The 19869-nt window shown below is 44.3% G+C and overlaps 1 protein-coding gene across 4 annotated transcripts in view; it reads left to right on the top strand.

The window, feature by feature from the left end:
* Window positions 1–19869, top strand: part of syt1a (synaptotagmin Ia) — a 211074-nt gene that overhangs the window by 63547 nt on the left and 127658 nt on the right. For 3 of the 4 annotated variants that reach the window (XM_029741910.1, XM_029741913.1, XM_029741915.1), the window contains exon 2: window positions 7984–8034. The gene's annotated coding sequence lies outside the window, so the exon portion shown is untranslated. Of the gene's footprint in view, window positions 1–6239; window positions 6316–7983; window positions 8035–19869 lie in introns of those variants that run through there. The other variant, XM_029741911.1, reaches the window with a different exon arrangement.

Raw genomic sequence — 19869 nt, 5'->3', positions numbered from 1 at the left:
AGTTACACATATAACCTAGCTGGTAATCGAAGACCAAACCAGTGGAATCAAATGGCAGGAAGGGACAGAGTAGATGGGAATTCAGGAAGTGATTACTTACCTGCAGCAGTACCTCCGAGGGCAAGAGAGGACTATGAACGACATAGGCAATCAACAAAATTGTGTTGAAAATGTGTCTCGAAAAGGTTCACAATTAATAATGGCGGAGTTCGTTTGGCTGAGGTGTGCAACCTTGCGTAAAAGGGCGAACCTGTTGACATCAATTATGAAAGGCGCAAAGCTATCCATTAACTTGAGTACTTTGTAGTTTCTATTAATCTAATCCTGTTCACACTTCCACTGTGGTACTGTAGCTCTAACCCTGTCAATAGATGAAAGCCCAGATCCCTTTCTCTCATTTCAGCTCGTATTCCCCAGTTCAATGCTATGCCTCCAATGGCTGAATTTGCCACATACCTCATTTAGAGCTTCTGTCAAACTTCTGAAATACTTGGATGAAGGACCATACAAGCTTAATATTAAAACGCATCAAACCTTATAAATGAATACTGATTTGACTGCTCCACAGTTCCAGTGTGTTGTATATAGCCAAACTTTGGCCTTATAGAAAAGGTTACCCCTAGCTTTCTCTGGCTTGCTGTATTATCAGTGTGCTCCAGAGAGTACCAGCATGCCACAGAGCCAGTTAGTCTGACAGAACCAGTCTAACTAACAGAGGGAGCCAGAGGGAAGGTGCTGTATGTATCAAGCATAAATACCAAACTCTGATCAATCCAATCATGGCGCCCTGCGGGCATCCTCTGATTGGCTTGGCCTTGCGTCAGGGAACACTCTCTTCCCCGACGGCCATTACAGAATCCCATCATGGCCAGATTCATTTTCTCTCTCTTGATTTCTGGTTCCAGTGAGAAACCAAGTGTGTGATCAAACTAAATGCTACTTGTTACATTTAGGCAGTGTTGACTTCTAAATGCCTTCTGTCTGGCCGAGCTGGGCTCTTATGTCTGCCGAGCTGGGCTCTTCTGTCTGGCCGAGCTGGGCTCTTATGTCTGCCGAGCTGGGCTCTTGTGTCTGGCCGAGCTGGGCTCTTCTTTGTGGCCGAGCTGGGCTCTTCTACAGGCCTGCAAATGGGGAGGCAGGCCTGTGGAGTGGGGTGGCAGGCCTGGGGCGTGGGGAGGCAGGCCTGAGGAGTGAGGACTCCTATTGGACAGAGGTCGGCCCCTCTGCTTGATGTGCAAAGGGAGTTCAACAGGGAATCAGGAGGAACAACACTTCTGCTGTTTTGTTTATAGTTAAAATGCGTTGCCCAATTAATGTTATTTTTGTAAATGGCCTCCATTGCCAATCAGTGCAATCCACATTGCATCTGTAGTAGATTAGAGACCCCTTGTCGATTAGGATTTGGGCTGGGGGTTGTGAGGGGAATGCAAATGGCTGATAATTGAGCCGATCATCTGATGAACCTCTGAATCCATTAGATAACTAAGCACCAGTAGATTACTGATGAAACTGAGGAAGGCCCATTAATTCCCTAATGAAAGAGGTCTCCTCCACTGGGGGTGTGACAAAGGGACTTGATAATGGACCTCCCTTAGCACAATCATGCTGTTAGTTTATTGCTCCCCCCAACTGAAACCAAAACTATTGAAGAGCTTCTGTTGTTGTTCGTGCCGAGTTTGTCATCCTGTTGGCTCTATAGTGAATTACAGAGGTGGAAAAATCAAAAATATGAACATGCAACAAGCAAAGAAAGATCAATCCTCCACTGTGAAGTGTATAGCCCTCAGCAGTGGATCAACGCCGCTGTTTTGCGTTTGAGGGCGTAAAGCACCTTTAAAACATTAAAATGGATAGGCCATTGGGGAAGATGGTGCCTGGTCCCAAGAAATCACACACACACACACACCCTCTCATAGAACAGCTATTTTTAGACCTGGCTCGACACCCTCAAATGAGCCATATCTTGTGCTCTGCTTAGCCAGGTCCTTATTTGGAAACGCAAAGCATCAATGAATGCCAATGAGGCTGATCTCCCTGGGCATTTGAGCTCTATTCTGGGACGATAACTACCTATGGTTAGCCTCCAAGGGGGAGAGCGAGCAACCTCATGTTTATTTTCCAGACCGTTATTTTCTCCTATGCCTTAGAATGATTTGGCTAATCTCTCATGAAATACCTTTTTAGTGGAGGAACGGCGGTGGCGACGCTCAAAGCCCTCCTGCTGGCCACTCACAAATATCATTGGCTAATTAATGGCTATTTCCAGCTCAGTCTCCTGGAGCAGAATGGACCTCCTATGCTATTTATTCTCAGCCATAAAGAATCGTAAAACAAGAAATGCTTTTTTTTCTCCTTCATCTACGTGGAAAGAGAGAGACGTATTCATTTTTGTTTTGGAGAGAAACTGGAATTCCACTTTGGTAGTCTACATAAGTGTCACGCCCTGGTGTTTTAGGTCAGGGCGTGACTAGGGGGATTTCTAGTTAGTTTATTTCTATGTTGGTGTATGTGTATGGTTCCTAATTAGAGGCAGCTGATAATCGTTACCTCTAATTGGGGATCATACTTAGTGTGTTCTATTTCCCACCTGCGATGTGGGATATTGTTTTGTGTGAGTGCCTTTGTGCGCTACGTTTTGCACGATCGTTATATCGTCGTCGTCGTCGTCGTTGTTTTAAAAAAAAAAGTTTCACGAGCAATACAATGTGGAACTCTACTCACGCTGCGCCTTGGTCCAGTTATTTAAGCGACGGTCATGACAATAAGCATTCGAGCAGCAGTTCTTGAGGAAGTTCCAAGGAGGAGAAACTTAAAAAAGTTCAGCAAAGTGAATCTTAAGGGGGTTTCAGAGATTGTTGGAATCTGTTTCAAATGTTAATCAACCCTAGACACCCCTGTCTGAAGAGAAGGTGCTGTCAGTGAGGTTTACAAGAAGCTTGGAGATATGCCAGGTCTCTGTCCTGTTAGATGCCATGTTTCCACCCTTCCACACTCTTCCACACACCATGGACAGCCAATTAGAGGAGATTTCTGTCCATAAGCCCCAGCTATGTCAGACGTATGACCAGTGACAAGGTGTAATGAGACACATGGCCTTTCCCTGGTGACATTAGGCAGCCTAAGAACAGCCACAGCCACAATGACCAACTGAGTTCAACTTCTGCACACCCGAATGATCAAAGAGCTCCGTTTCTATTGAAGCACAGAATGTAATCGCTTGACACCCTCTACCAAAGGTAACAAACAACTTTCAGGATGGTTACCCCTCAAAGCCTGTTTCTCATCAAGTGTTTGCTGTGCCCAATGGAATCCTGCAGCAAAGGATGCCAATTCTTTTCCTCAGGTGGAGGAGAATGGTCTTCTGCTCCTGGTCCACGGGGGCCAGTTGGGCTGCATCATCACCCTAAACACCAAAGGCCGTACTGAGTTCCTGGGATCATTATTCTCTCATGAATTTCCCACAACCCCCCCCAAAAAACTCCTTCCCAAGGCCGTAAGGCGGCACACCGTCGGTGGGTTATTGTGTTTCTTCACCGATGAGGATGATGCTCATGGTTTATGCATGGGGGCATTTTCTCTTTGAAACACAGAGACAGAGCTGCGTGAGTGGCGCCATAGAGCCTGAGTGAATGCTTAGAGATCTGTTTATTGACATCTGGTTGTTTTCTATTCTTCTCTGTACTCCATGGCAGCCCTGGTTGTTGTTATCATCTGAACCTGGTTGAGTGGCTGGGATCCATTTTGTTTCATTGTGTGTGCTTCATTGTCTGCCATCTGCCTCCTGAAAATTAAACCACCATGTCAATTTCTGTGTCCTTTTGTTCTGGCACGGACCACTCGCGCCCACCCTGAAATGGGAAATGGATGTGACTTACATGTTAAGGACTGCGTGAGGTTTAGAAAATAATTTAATGTATTTTATGTTAGTGTCTAAGAGGGTGGTATTGTTATAAGAATATGTAGCTGTAGTCAACTTTGCAAAATAAAAGTGTTCCATTTTGAGGCACTGAGTGCTAAACCGAGTGAAATGGAATAATGTTCTGGCTGCAACCATGGGAGGAAAAATGGATTTTGTGAAAAACAACCAAACGACAAAGAGGTAGAAAGGTTATTTTAAAAAGCCTCCCATCTGTCCATTTTTATGGCTCCGAATCTGTCAGTACTTCTAAACGAATAGGGTCACCTCTACGTCAACATTGTGAAGTAAAACCCAGTAATATGCCTTCACTAAAAAACTACAATGCTGCCACTTAAGCTATCTTTGGCTTTATCCAACACTTACTGAATCAGGAGTGTATTCACAGCTCTTAGTTATCGCTCACTGGAGTTTGAGTCATGTGAGCGCATCATCACTAGGCTGTGAAAGGAAAATGTCACCTCCACAGGAACAGGATGGAGAGGAGAAGGGCCTCTTAAGTGGAAGTACGTTGTCGTCAATGCTTTCCAAAAACAAAACCCGAATTAATCACAAAGGTTGTTTGCTATCACGTACAGCCTTTGGCAATTCAATCACACCAGGGTGCCATTAGTGCTGTTGCCAAGTTTGAAAAAGGTACAAAGACGGTGTCATGTCGTGTGTGTAGGTGGCAGGGAAGTCAGGCACAGGAAAATCAAACTTGGTATAAATGGAATAGTTTAATAACGTAAAACAAAAACCTCCAAAACCAAAGTATATAATAAAATAAATGTGGGTACAAGAACCCGTCGCGCACCAATCAATAATCACCAGCATAACAACAAACAATCTCTGACAAGGACATGAGGGGAAACAGAGGGTTAAATACACAACATGTAATGAATGGGATTGGAACCAGGTGTGTAGGAAGACAAGACTAAACCAATGGAAAATGAAAAATGGATCAATGATGGCTAGAAGACCGGTGACGTCGACCGCCGAGCACCGCCCAAACAAGGAGGGGCATCGACTTCGGGAGAAGTCGTGACAGATGGAAAAAAGTATGAGGTCATTAGTGATGTCATACATTTTGGCATGAAGTGGATCTCTATGGTTGAACAACCTTTTCTTCAATTCACTGATCATCGTTTGCCTTTCATCAATCCACATCCAATTTAAAACCAACCCCAGTAAAATAAGTTACATGTCTGACAGAAGCTAAACTGGATTTATTGGCTAATAGTTGTGATACACTGTACAGCTTCTGGTTGAAGGCCGTGGGCAAGGTGCATTTTGAGAGTACATGCAGAATCACAGTGGCACAGTTATAACTCTATTTTCAACAGAATTGTTGACTCAGCCAAGTCAAGGCACAAATTGGATCTTCAACAGAGCCAAGCTTGTTTGATCAAGTGATCTGTGACACATCATGCTGGGAAGATTTTTGTTTAAATCAGTGCTGTCTATTACATAACCCATTATGATGTATGACGTTGCTTATATGTGATTTGAGAAGCATGTGTAAAGCATATGAAGACTTTATGAATGCTCTATAAAGCCTTTATAAGGTAGTTATCTTGTCTCAGTGTATGCCTATTCGTGTGCATCTACAATGACTTTAAAAGCCACTTGATACTATTCAGAGCTCCTAAACATGTACATTTTACAGACTCTTAAAAAAGCAATACATGACTAAAATGGAAATGTGTAAACTTTTCTAAACTGGCAACTTGTTTTTGCAACTGCCACATGATGAATCTAGGGCATGATGATGAATGTACCTTTTGCATAATGCAATAGTTAGATGAAGGAGTAGGGAGAGGAAATGTAGTCTGACAATGTTAAAAAGATCCGTTCTAAGCGTCATTTTTGACAGCATCCTTACAAGTCACCATCTTTTCAACTCCACTGTCTGTCAGATTGACAGGCCAGTAAAACAACGGGAAATCCGTTCTATTTTTCACAACATACCCAACATATACACGTGTTAATCTCATTTCTTCTCCACATTTAAGTCCAGTTAGTGACATGGGAGTGCATTTCCATGTCAAATTAGCTGTTCACGTCTTGAAACACCATGTCGCTGTCCATGGTGCTGAATTCACATAGGTACCATACTGCCTAGTTGTCGGAAAATGGTGTAAACAAATCAGAACAGGCTTCCTTTACTGGGCTACCTCTATAAACATACAAACAACGGACTTTTGTTCATTAAGATACAGTAATATGAGTCATACCATATAGGCTACCATATGACTACTGCAATTACGCGATTCACATAGAGAGGGAGAAACAGAAGCACATGATCATTGGTTGAATACTATTCGGCGGTCTGTTGCCAGACGTGGGCATAGTCACTACACTGGTCTATGGATCTTATGGCTGGATGCGATTATCAGTTACATCCGTGGATTTAGTAGGTGAGTAGCTCATCCTTTTGATGTGTTAGTTGAAACTAAATCTAGCAACATTGTGAGAAAATGAAATATATATTTTGCCCATTCGTTTTGAAGGACACGTGCTTATTTGTCTGCCACGTTGCTGTGTGTTGCCGCTTGATCTATGGGTGTTCTTTTGTTCATGGGTAGAGCGATTATTGCATCTACATAAAAATACTATACAATACTATACGTACTTAACATTAGATATCCTTCGTTTTCGAGACAGAATAAGCGTTTTCTGTAAAGGAAGCATCTTTGATTGACTTGGCAATGAGCCAATCTCTTATTGGAAGTTGGTTGGTTGGTGCTGTACAGGGTAATTTAATCAAATAGAAAGTCAATTTGAGCGAATTAGTGGTTCGTTTATTGGCAACAATCTGACAATTATTTAGGTAAAAAATTATGGCCTTCACTGTTCCGTGGTAAGAACAATGAATTCGCGCCTGTTTTCTTGGTTCGCTTTTTAAATATTGTAGTTTGCATTCGAATAAGACATTTGCATTCGAATGTGTTTAGAAGCCTTAACACAAAGGTTTAAATAGTGATGATGGTTTCTTTTACATGCAGTGCGTTTCCATGATCATAGTTTATGGTTGCAAATAGAGGCATGAATAGCCTATGCCATATATCCTCTACAGCTGCCTTCCCCAACTGGCGATTTTATTTGACCAGCAAATCAGCTCCAAGGGATTAGAATTTTGGAAATCTATTCCAAAGTATTCCCACGCATAACACAAATATGGGATCTATTCAAATGTAAGAAATGTTTATAATTATTATGTTCTAGTAACATGATGTTTTTTTGGGGCTTCTTGCGGTCAATTTACAAATTATTATGTTCTGGCCCCTTGACCATCCAAGAACAAATCGTCCCGCAGCTGAATCTAGTTGATGATCCGTGCTCTACGGGTCAAAATGCTTCTCTCAGTAGGTTTGTGGGTTGGCTTCAGCAACCTCCAACTATCTAGCTTTTCTTAATTACCAGAATCCATTTCTATTACCAAACCTCTCTGGAGTACAAACCTACTTCTTTCTCACTTTTAATTTGTGTGCACTTCTATACACAGGTCCTTATTTGGTCATTCAGATAATAATAATGTAATCTTCCCTTTTCAGATCTGACGTGGTACCCCAGTATGTTAATTAACGGGTATCATATTGCCTCAATGTAAAACTCGTGCATTTGGGCTATAGCAAAACTGTTATTCAAAACACAATGAATCAAATGTTCAGATTAAGGTAACAGTTATGAGGGCTACTGGGAGTCTAGGTTCGTCTGCTGTCAATACGATCCTTCTCTGGACTAGTTTCTGTTCACATTGCTGTTTTACCATGCTCACCTACTTCCCGCTATACAGTATTAGACTTGAAGCAGAAGCTCCTATTCAGACAAGAGGGAGGCTTCTTCCTTTGTGAGAAAACACACTCATAGTCATGTTGGAGTTCACTGAACCATATGTTTGTTTTATGTTGCCTTGGCCTACTTTCACTCTTGTACAGTATGATTCTCTCTCTCCTCTCTGTGGCTGCTGCTCTCTGGTGACCCTCATCTCTTTCTATTGGATGGCCCTAGGCAGTTCTGTCTTTATATTGGATGTGTTTGGACACGCATGCCAGATCTAATACCACTGTCTGTCTCTTCTGCAGTGAACCAGCCATAGGAAGAACAACAAGGAATCTACACCGACTGAAGACGTTGTAAGTGTCTGATTACATTTTTCCTTGATTCAACATATAACATTTCACAAATTGTGTTGTGCTTGCAGTGGTATATATTTATGGCAACACCATCCCATCCCAAATCTAATGAAACAACTTTCAAATCTGTCAATTTCGATTTTAAGATCAACAAATAACCTTAAATTCATTCGATTTTCATCTCTCTTATCAAACTTAAGAGAACAGATGAATGCACATATAGGCCTACTCAATAAACTAGTATTTTTCAAATGATCTTTCTCAAAAGCCTTTATATATTGTCGCATGCAATAATCTGTACTCTTAATAATCATAATTATTGTTATTATTATTATATTCAAATTCTGCCGACCCCACTGCAATTCCCCGATTTAGGAATACCACATGCTCGACCTTTTGCGTGAATCACAGGTTGATGTCAATGGGGGATTTATGCTAAAATGTGGCTTATATGCTCTTACTGTATCTACATGCATTTAGCCTATAGCACCTGAGCAGTACACACACAGTGAGTTACTCCATGGGACATCTTATTGAAATATTTAAAAAGCAGCTGACGCACATACTGTCACTCAACTTACTGTGTCAAGTTAGTGAATTGACCAGGGAACCAGAATCCAGAATGCCTGATGTCCTCTGGTCTCATTTGGGATGCAGACATTGTACTGCTGCCTGCTCTAATGAGATCTCTAGGCTGGAGAATCTAATATTCACCACCGAGGCTACAACATGGCCCCAAGTCAGTGTTAATCCAATGGAGTGGAGTCATCTGTGATCAAGAAGAACTAGAGAGGCAATAGAATAGAGCCACACTCCAGAGGATAATGTTCTGTAAGGGATCTGTAGTGTGTGTCATATTACCAATAGATGGCAGTGAAACATGATTACTTTTTCTCTCCACAAGTCCTGATTTAGGATCAGTTTTTCCTTTTAGATCACAATTAATATGATTACATGAACAGGGGAAGCTGATCCGAGATAAGCACTCTTATTCTGAGTCGCTTGACACATACGGCCCTTCGTCTTTACAGTAGAGTATGTTTGCTCGTTTTTGCTGGTGGCTGGTGGCTGGTGGCTGGTTTGGAAGGACAGGCAGCTACAGTACAGAGAAGAGTAATTAACGCTGCCTCATTTGACATGATGGAGTACCCAGTTCTCTCCTGTGGTGAATGGAGCTCCCTGCATCTGTCTCGACTGTCACCTGTGATTGATGAACTGCGTGTGTCCCAATGCGTCTTCAAGGCTCTTTGCTGCTGTCCCCCCCCCCCCCACCCCCACCACCCTGATCCCCATCGCCAGATCTCCCAGCCTCATCCTATTAGCTGGCATATTAACCACCCCCCATGTTTTATGATCGGGACATAATCCCACCTTGTCATGGTGGTCTGTCATTATAGTAAGACAAGTCTCCTTGCTACCGTCCTTGTGTTTACTCTTTGCCAAGTGAGTCCCTCCTCTTCTCCACATAGCCTCCCCACCTTTGAGGCAGGGACAGGGGTGTACTGGCAACAATCACACCCCTTAATCCATTTAGATCCAGGACATAATCCGGCCAGTGTTTCCTGGCATTAAGTGCATATTCACACCTGACATGTTGTTGTGGGAGATGGGCCAGATCTGATGGGAGGACAGTAGCAGGTTTATAGGCTCTCTCACCACCAAGGTCGATCCTGTCAGTGTGTCGGTGTCTCATAACACCTTCCATAGGCTTTGGGCTTTGGGGTAGTCGCCTGGCCCTGTTCCACAATACTGATCCTGGCCTGATTCTGACAATCTCACCCTCTATCTGGGGGAAGCCCTATGAGGGTTCCCATCACCTGCCTCTACTTGTGTTCTCCATTGATTCGTGTGGGAGACTGGGATTGCAGAGTTTAGAGAGCTTGCGCCCACATAGATTATGCTTAATGGTATCAGTATAAGACATTGTCACAATCACAGATTTGCAACAAAGCCATGAAGTATTGAGTTTGAGCCAGGTGACGAGTTGAACCAGGGAACACTTGTTATGATTTAATGTTTTCCTCTGATACTTGGTAATAACTTTACAGTTTACCGGCTCACTGAGACTCATCAATCTGCTGGTGGATGTCATCTTGCTCTCAGTTCCCAGCTGCTTGGAGAGACAGACAACCATCTCATTCACTCAGTGCTCAGTCAGTCATATCTCCCAGGGAGAGAGAAGTGAGTGGGATGGAGATAAGTGCTGCAAGATGGAGCCCCTTCATTTAATGCAGAGCAGATAGACATGCAACAGAAAACATTCACGGTCACACAGATTGATAGCTACAACGTTGAATTCACTCTTGAGCATCATAGTACTGTTTTGGTGTGAATATAGCACAGGGATTAGAGACAGTTATAAACTGGGTGGTTCGAGCCCTGAATGCTGGCTGACAGCCGTGGTATATCAGACCGTATACCACAGGTATGACAAAATATATATTTTTACTGCTCTTATTACATTGGTAACCAGTTTATAATAGCAGTAAGGCACCTCAGCGGTTTGTGGTATATGGCAAATATATCACGGCTAAGAACTGTATCCAGGTATTCCGCGTTGTATCGTGCGTTAGAACAGCCCTTAGCCATGATGTATTGGCCATATACCACACTCCCCAGGGCCTTATTGCTTAATTATAAAGTTGACAGAAAAACATTGGTTCACAGAGTGTAGTAATTGACATGAGGAGCTGTGAGGATGAGGTGTAAGGAGGTTTTATGGGGATGTTTTACAGGGTGTATCCATCGCCCTAGCTGTCTATAACCAGACTGACTACTCCCCCTCCAGAGTGCATTAAGGTCTCTCAGAGTGGGCTTTCAGACCAGACCCCTTTTAGACATAGTTCTCTCTCCCTATTTGGCCAGGGTATTACAGCAACCAAAATGAGCTCCTCTTTCTCCTCAGACAAGGTTAGTATTCACCTGCGTTCCCTTGTCTAACGGGACAGGCTATGCTCCATGTTCCTCTTTTAATCTGGGGCATTATAATATTTCATTTCCTCCCTAATTCGTTTAATCAGTTGCCGGGTCCCGCTTCTCAGATAGGGCCGGGGAGACACCAAACGCAATTCACATCTCCTTCTTTGTCCTCGGTTTCACCATGCAAAACTCTGTGATTGTTCTTTAATAACAGAGTGTGGATGTATCCACGTTGCCATTGTGGAGCCGTAATTTAATACCTAATGTTGTCCCTTTGAGGAAAGGACAGGGAAATGGAGGGCTCGCTTTGGAATGAGGTCTTGAGTGGATACTGTTTCACTGAGGACAGGGCCTTTTTATCAAAGAGTAGAACATTAGCAGTTCAATTCATGATCAGTTTAACTTTGGCAATTCAAATTCTTCAGTCGTTCTTTATCTTGGTGTAGGTTTCCAAGTCAACTTCTCTCCTCAACCTTCATCCCAAGGAACATTACGTTGCCTCAGCAAAATGGATGACTGAACGAAATGCAAATGCAAAGCATGGTGAACGACGACACTTGTCAGCATTAAGCAGTGTCTAAATGATGCAAGGTCACGCAACGAGGTGGACACACTGAGGTCAGTGACTGACGAGTGAGAAAGGCATGTATGGTATTATCCCTGGTGGACCTTAGCCTACTCTGTCAGGGAGTTAGACCCAGAGCGCTGCTACGCTGCTTCATGAGAACTGACCAATCACATCTTATCACTACTAAAGCCTGCATCTCCACTGGCCTGGTCGGGGTGCACCGAGGATTGTGGAACCACACGCGGTCTAATGGCGTAAGCCTTTTATTTCATAGTAGCAATGAAGGATCAGCCCATTTAGCTTTTCTCGTCGCCTTCTTTCTTGCATCATCCTAAGTATTCATCCATTTAGTTTGTATTTCTATCCACGTTCGTTTGCAGCAGCATGTTGAATGTACTGGGTTTTACAGATATGTGTGCACTACACTGGGGGTTGAGCTGTGATGCTGTTGGCTGTGTGGCCTCTCCTTCTGGCTAGCACACCGTGCTCAGTAACCAGTGGGCCGATGGGCATGTTTCTGTCAGCACAGCCTCTTGATCCTTATCCAGGGAGCAGTGAAACCACCCTCCGGTGAGGCTCAGGACAACGCTGATGGGGAAAAAGCAACATCACTGTGTTCAAAATAGCTGTGGGGTTGGCATTTTCCAGAATGCTCCACTTCCCATGGCGTTCGCCATGTCCTCTGTGAGCCAACGCGTCTCGGACACATTGCGGTCACCATGCGGCTGGAGGAGATATGACAAATGCAGAGATGAAGCCTGCGAATGTCCCGTGAGAAAAGTGTGTTCCTTGAGAATATCACCTAAGCTGTCCAGGACATGTTTTTGACTCATTAGCCTTGTTACAGAGGAGTACAGTATATCCTTTACCAACCGAGGTCAGGTGACCACTGCATTGTAGGTATTTATGTACCCAAAGACCAATGGAACCATGTCAGATTCAGAGGCTGTGTTATTTTGAGAAACTCCCTGAACCATCCAAAGTTTCCTCAGTGTCTGAACCTGAACTTCTAACAGGAGAACCCAACACATCTCCAAGATGGATTCCTTTTCATGTTTCTGGGCAGGCTTCATGTGTCTGGTCTGGCCTTTTTTAAGCCAGGGGCATTTTTTTGATCTGCAGGCTTCTCTTTCCTCAGCGGGAGAGACTCACTTCAATGGTGTGGCCATTAAAATCAGGGCATCTTCGTGCTCAACCGCAAGGTCTTCTGCTGAATGTTTTACGGTCAGTGGGGATCTCCAAACGTTCTGCCCTGGATGTCAGATAATGGAATTGTGTTATGGTTCACCTGCAGATACCAATGTCACAGCATGTCTTCTCTCACATGTCTTGCTTATAGCTTTACTCTCTCATGTCAACTCGTATTGATAGATTCTGCCCTCTGCGTTGACCTCCATTACTCAGTGTAGGTAAAGAGCTACCACCTTCACATGATGCCTCCAACCCTTCAATCTCCTATGCAAAAACAGCAGGAGAGCGAAAGAGCCAGAAAAAGAGACATAGAGAGGGAGAGGCAGAGAGAGCGAATGAGAGCTCGGGAGAGAGAGAGCAGTCCCTCGCATTAGGCAAATCTTTTCATGCACGGTGGCAGCGTTATGATGAGAAAAAAACATCACTGAGGATCCTATCAGTGGGATCAGAGTGAGGATAGTATTAGTGGGATCAAAGTGAGAACTTTGTAAAATATCTGGGGCAGGTTTCTTAAACTGTTCTGACACCAGCCAGCGGTGATTCATCCGGATGCCTCGTTGTGCCCAAAGCAGCTCCGTAGATCTACTAATGCTAAGTAACATTTGGTTTGTTGAAAATGTTATAGATCACATTAGGAGGGAGGTTGAAATAGCTCTATTTGTTGGGATGGGGAAATCTTTGTGTGTGTGTGTGTGTGTGTGTGTGTGTGTGTGTGTGTGTGTGTGTGTGTGTGTGTGTGTGTGTGTGTGTGTGTGTGTGTGTGTGTGTGTGTGTGTGTGTGTGTGGCAGGGGGATATGCAGCCTTAGTCCCTCTTTCCACACTTTTCAGGGAGTGTTGTGGTGTTTTCTCCCCAGGATTAGGTCCACTGACTACAAGTGGGTCCACATTCACTACCGGGGGAACAAACAGACTATGCAGCTCCACAACACTGTCAGATGCATAATGTCTGTCTGGGACTTTCTTCTCTTCTCTTTCTTATCCCTCTCTTCCTGTGTGGAATAATGGCCTCCTCCATTCATTCTCTCCCTCCTCTCCAGGAAATCAATAGCGATGATAACAAGCTGAAGAGAGGTCCTCAGTCAAAACAGCCCATTGAGCCTAAATGTCACCGTTTGGAGTCCAAGATTGATTTATTCTGGCAAAATACTGGTTGCTATCTTGGAATTGCCTCCTTTCCTCATTCCCTCCCTCCTTTCTTTCATTCTCGTCACGATTCAGGAGAGTGTGCTTTTACTTCTCTGTACTTTCAAAGTCTCGTCCAAAGTTCAAGTAAGCAAACATTTTACTTCCTCAATCTCGGCCCGCAGGGGGCTTTAAACGGGAAACCCTAATGGACAGCCTGATTTAAGCCACCACAGCGCAACTACTTTAGACTCATAATGACACGCGCTGATGGCTTGGTTAATTACGCTGTATTGTGTGTTTAGCAAACAATCTGTCTGGGAAATATTTAAACAGACTCAATCACAGCGATAATGTCCTTTCCACTTCAGACTTTGCAATCAGCAAAGAGCTCAGGGTCCAACTCTTGGATGGATCGACATGGCTAATTCTAACTTTCTGTAGGTGACGGTGAAACAATGCTTTTAACCTCTGACACAGCTATGGGTTTTCAACGGTGTGATGATGTGTTGCCAATTTCATATACAACTCAATGCACACAATAAACCTGCAATTTTATAGAGTAAAGTATTTGCCATCATTAAATTTGAGCAAATCACACAACTGAGAGGCGTGGCTCTGTAAACAGAGCTGCCCACCATGCATACAGGGGAGGATTATGGGGAAGGTGTTGTGGGAGATGATTGGTTGGTAGATTAAGCCGATTAAGCCAATGCCTATGTGCTGTGGTGAAAACAAAATGTTAGTCTAAAAGAAATGTGAGCTAATGTCTAGATGCTTTTTATAGTGGAGATCAAGTTTATAAATTGCCTGGCTGGGCTGATGAGACAGTGGATTGTGCAGTCAGATGGAACAGAGTAAATAGGCATTTTAATCTCATAGATTTAGCCGGTGGTAACTTGTGGAATAGACACCGTCTGGAATGCGGTTCTAACCAACCAGCCCGTTGTATAACTTCCGATAACTACCATCCATATATGAATGGCAAAGGCCAATGAAAAACCAGCACCACACCATCACACAATGTCCCAACTCCAATGAAGTCTTGTTCACAGAAGAATAGGAGGAGTAGGTCTGCTGATTGTGAGTTGAATGACTAGGTCCCTGCAGACTCTACAGACTGGGGACTGCATCATTGCTCTGCTCTAGCTCCTGCTTCATAGAGGAAGAGGGAGAGAGATTTCTCAGCCCACGGACAGCAGAGCAGCCCGAAGCCAAAACACCCAGATGCTTATTTAATTCTGTGCTGGCTCACAGTGGGCTGTAAATTGAACATGGGAGCATAATTCTGGGTGTCTGTTTGTTGTGTTTAAACACTGGCGAGCCGTCTGCCGGCGTCGCTTCATCAGCCGTCCCCCCGACTTCTGGGCGGATCTCCGCCCCTCCCTGCTGCAGAGGTGTGTGGAGCAGGAGAGGAACCGAAACCAGCCTAGCACACCTGCTAAGGGGAAAGAGAGGATAAACTGAAAAGATTTCATCTTTTTCTGTTAATGAAAGGATTCGGGAACTGAAAAATGTCTCAGCTCTGAAGAAACAGTGTTAATTTTGCACTGATCTCTGAGTCAAAAGTTATGAAAAACAGAAGTGATTTCTCCGGGGAATGTCCTTTTGAGGCCTGTGCACACAGCGAGGTGTTTTGTAGCCAGCCATTGTATCAGGGCACTCGGCCTCCCCTCCACACAAAGACACAACGGTGCTGTCCCCTTTCCTTTCCAATGAGTCACAATAGTGGTGGTCATGTCGGACATGGCACAGTTACCAACCCAGTGGGTGCCAGATGTGAAGGAAACCATCGTGGGCTTGTAAGAGCTTGTCTTGGTTATTCATTTAAACATGCCTTTGCATGTTCGGTTGAACCACTAATAATGAGTCAGTTGATCGAGGCGTCTGTCACCTCACTCCTTGGAGCTGTCCTTCTTTCTTGGAATTGCCCCACTCAATCTCCCCACTCCATGCCTTCTCAGAATGACCCAACAAGGATACACCCTTTGTCCATTGGGATCTTACTGACTGCGTACTGTAGGAGTTTAACCTGCATGCTATTTTGGTAACTGGATGCCACATGCTACTGCAACTACAGGTAAACAGGTGACTTACTGTAGTGCAAAATAGAGGTCATTGGCAACCCTTTCTGTCTTAGTACTTCACTATGGCCTTCCTCTTTATGTCGGACTTGTGCTCTCTGATGGCAAACATAAGAAGAGGTGGCAGATTTGAGCCTCCGATTGCTTGTAATTAGTATTATCCATAATCTCAGAGGGCGAGGGAAAGTCTGTTATAAACTGGGTGGTTGGAGCCCTGAATGCTGATTGGCTGAAAGCCATATACCACGGGTATGAAAAACAAGTACTTTTTACTGTTCTAATTACGTTGGGAATCAGTTTACAATAGCAATTAGGCACCTTGGGGGTTTGTGGTATGTGGCCAATATACCACGGCTAAGGGCTGTATCCAGGCACTCTGGATACAGCCCTTAGCCGTGGTATATTGGCCATATACCACACCCCCCCAGGCCTTATTGCTTAAGTATACTCTGTTACATCCTGTATTGGTTTTATTTTTTATTTTCTACCTAGTTTATCACTCTCTGCTCCTCGTTGATGTCATTCGCCCGTTCACTCTGTATTAGGTGAGTGTTGAATGTCTATTAGCATTGCATAGAGAATAGGTTTGCAGTAGAGTTGCTAAGAAACCACAGAGCTTCCCCAGAATGTGCTGTTATTTCTGATAAGCACGTCACGTCTTCACACCTCCGGGAATAAGTACAGCGGCCTAGACTTTAAAGACAAGGAGACTAAAGGAAGACAGAGTAGTTCTCCCAAGGATGGAAAATCATTCTGTCTCCAGTAGATTTGAGCATTTTGAAAGATGAGCATGCATCGTTGAGCTCTATCAGCTTTTGGGGTTGTTTTTTTTGGATAAATCTTGCACAACAACACAGACATAGGCATATAAGCCATTTTTAGAATGTGTTCTAAAAATGTGTTGGGAGCTAGCTTAACCCCCATGTCACCCTCTGCTCACTGAAGAGTGAGATGTAGCACATTGAAATGTCAGCTCCTCTTAGTGTCGTCAGTTTTGCTGAGGGCTGGGGTATGATTACCATACGGCTGGCGTTACCTCATCATCCTCCCCCCTGTGTATCTGCCTCTCTCCTCAGAGATACGGGGCAGAGGAACACAACACACACAGAGCACCACAGAATGTAGAGGAGAGGAGATCCGAGTCAGCCCAACTGTAATGGCTGACAGTCTGACACAATGAACAAGGCTGATGACAGTGGGCAGCCTGCGGAATTGGAATGGGTTGAAACCATTTAGAGTGAGGTTTCATTATACATGGTTTCGCAGCCATCTTGGATAAATATACACAATGTATTGTGTCAAATGACAGTAACAAAGTTTAGAGTGAGTTTTATGAGTTATACAAAACCAAAGATTCAGCACTGTTTACAAAGGCGAGGGTGGGCCACCAAGTATTCTGTCACAGGGGCTTGTAAGCTTAGTCAGGCTCTTAACAACCTGTAAAGGGCTTCTCACAGAGTAACAGCAAAGATAACCACAAAAACCCCCTTGTGTCCTGCCGGAGTGGTGCTGGAAGTGGGTGACAGCTTGACACCACTGTGTCCCCGTTTCTCTCTCAGATGGGCCCACTCCGAACCCTGATCTCAATCTCCATTTTGTTTACCCCAGCTGACTAACCATGTACTATTTGGCCGTGAGTACCCTCTGTCTCTCCTTTAACTCCACAGAACATAGTGGTCGTTTTCATACTGATCCTGACAGTAGGCTCCTCCACCCCCCCTGCTTTTAATCTGCATTTAAAGATGAAAAGAGAGCGCAGGCATCTGTTGGGGGACCCACTCTGGGTAATAACAGGAGGACTGAGGGAGCATATGAAAGTCTAGGCCTGGTGCACAAAGAGGCCAGGGTAAAGTCATTGACCCCCTCAGGCCCCCAAAGCAGAGGCTTATACAGGGACAAGGCCAGCTTTGATCAGCCAGGGGTAAAAGGCACTGTGGATGAGAGAGAGAGAGAGAGAGAGAGAGAGAGAGAGAGAGAGAGAGAGAGAGAGAGAGAGAGAGCGAGAGAGAGAGAGATCTGAGGGTCTTTGTAAAGTCACAGTAATGCGCCGGCATCCATTTTGTGCCCTTGGTACATTGTGAATTGGCCTCTGATGAAAGACAGTGCCAGGAAAGTGCGCTTTGATAACTATCCCAATGCTCTTGCCATGTAACATAATCACAGCTGCTATTATAGTCAAAATGGAGACCTGTAGACTGAAATGGAAGTAAATGGCTCTAGATAATCAACAGACAGAGAAGATGGAGCTGTAACAAAAGACTGGCTCCGTGTGTATTCTCATGTGGCCACCATCTCAGCATGCTGCATCTGCTATTAATACAGTGTTGATGAAGCCAGGTTGCGTCACCCTGTTACTCCGACATGTAAGAGCTTGCATAATTGGTTATGGTTCAAGCTGTAGATGTCATCAATAACTCAGGCTTGTGTTGGTACTGTATTGAATGGTGTTCATCTCAAAACGAACGTAGGTCAAATAGCGTAAAAAACAAGACTCGTGAGAAGATATCTCTTCTATTACAGGGAAAAGGTTCACTCAGGTAGTCATCCAGATATGCAAATCATCCATGAATGACAGATCTTTATGCGGTACATCTGTCATCCTGATGTATGATTTAACCATCACAACGGTCTCTCTTCTCTAATCAGGGGCCAGATACTAAACTACCATACACACTCTGCATTCCCCAGGTGCCATTGGCTCCTCCCCAACTGCTGCCATGGAGACCCCTGCTGTCCCCATTTGAATTGCCTGTCCTTCACACATATGCAAATACACACACACAGCCTACACACAGTATGTACACACAGGTTCAGGTTTGTTCCCGTGATGCACACAGGCAGCTGTTCTGCCACTGCCCTGTGGACCACTCACATGCAGTTCACAGTGCACACTCCCAGGAGGTTTAATGAGTGGGGGAGGGCCGGCACGCAGCAGCAGCAGACTCTCCTCACTGTCCGTCTCAGCTGTTCATTATGGACCTGCTGCTCTGCTCCCCACAGCCAACACTCAGGAAAGAGTCAATTGCGTCCTTCTAGATGATTTCCCATCGGTTTAGTTTGGCTGAGAGAGCAGGCAAACATACACACATGCGAACCCAGGTGCACACACACACACACACACACACACACACACACACACACACGCACACACACGCACACACACACATGCACACACACACACACACACACACACACACAGACAAACACACAAAGAGACACACGCACGCACACACACACATACCCTGTGCGTACTGTGGTTAGTTAGTCACATGCGGAAGGTTTGTTGTAAAAAGCTTTAGAGATTACAGCTCCATGGTGAACATACGTTACTCTAGAGAGCACAGAACCTTGAGAAGTCAAAACATTGTATTCCTGACCACACCTGCGTGTCTATGTTCCTGCCTTCGAATGAACACGTCACCAGAGAAATCAGCCTAATCAAAGACCCATCCTTCCAAAACCCGATTGGGTCAGAGAGTGTCTGTCTTGAACTATAAAACAACCCATTCTCCTCCGGAAAGATCAATGCAGACCAATACAAGTTAACTTTACCCCCCGAACACACGTGGACTCTTTGCCCAGATACGACGGTCCATGAATTTGTTCTGAGAGGCCTCAATGATTTTCCACCGGTAGTCCAATGTGATCTCCAACAAATTTAATGTGGAAAGCGTTTGACACATTATGCATTAGGTGTTATTGTTGAATTCCATTACGGTTAATGCCTGCTCAGATTTCTTTCACTAGTGTCACTAGTGTACAGAATTTACTGTGAAATTGGACTACCGAGCCGAGCCGTTTTCTCTCCACCCATGGATAATGACCAGTAAAGATAACTTGGGGGAAAATAATTGTTAAAGGAGCCTTACTCATAATAGCACATCATTTACATAGTTTACATAAAAGGGACATGATTATGAGAGAGAGAGAGTTGGTCATCTCTGTCTCAG

Source organism: Salmo trutta, chromosome 40 (assembly GCF_901001165.1).
Source record: "Salmo trutta chromosome 40, fSalTru1.1, whole genome shotgun sequence".
NCBI classification, from domain to species: Eukaryota; Metazoa; Chordata; class Actinopteri; order Salmoniformes; family Salmonidae; genus Salmo; species Salmo trutta.
Note: the sequence above shows the minus strand (reverse complement) of the source record. Positions and strands in the feature narration are given on the sequence as shown.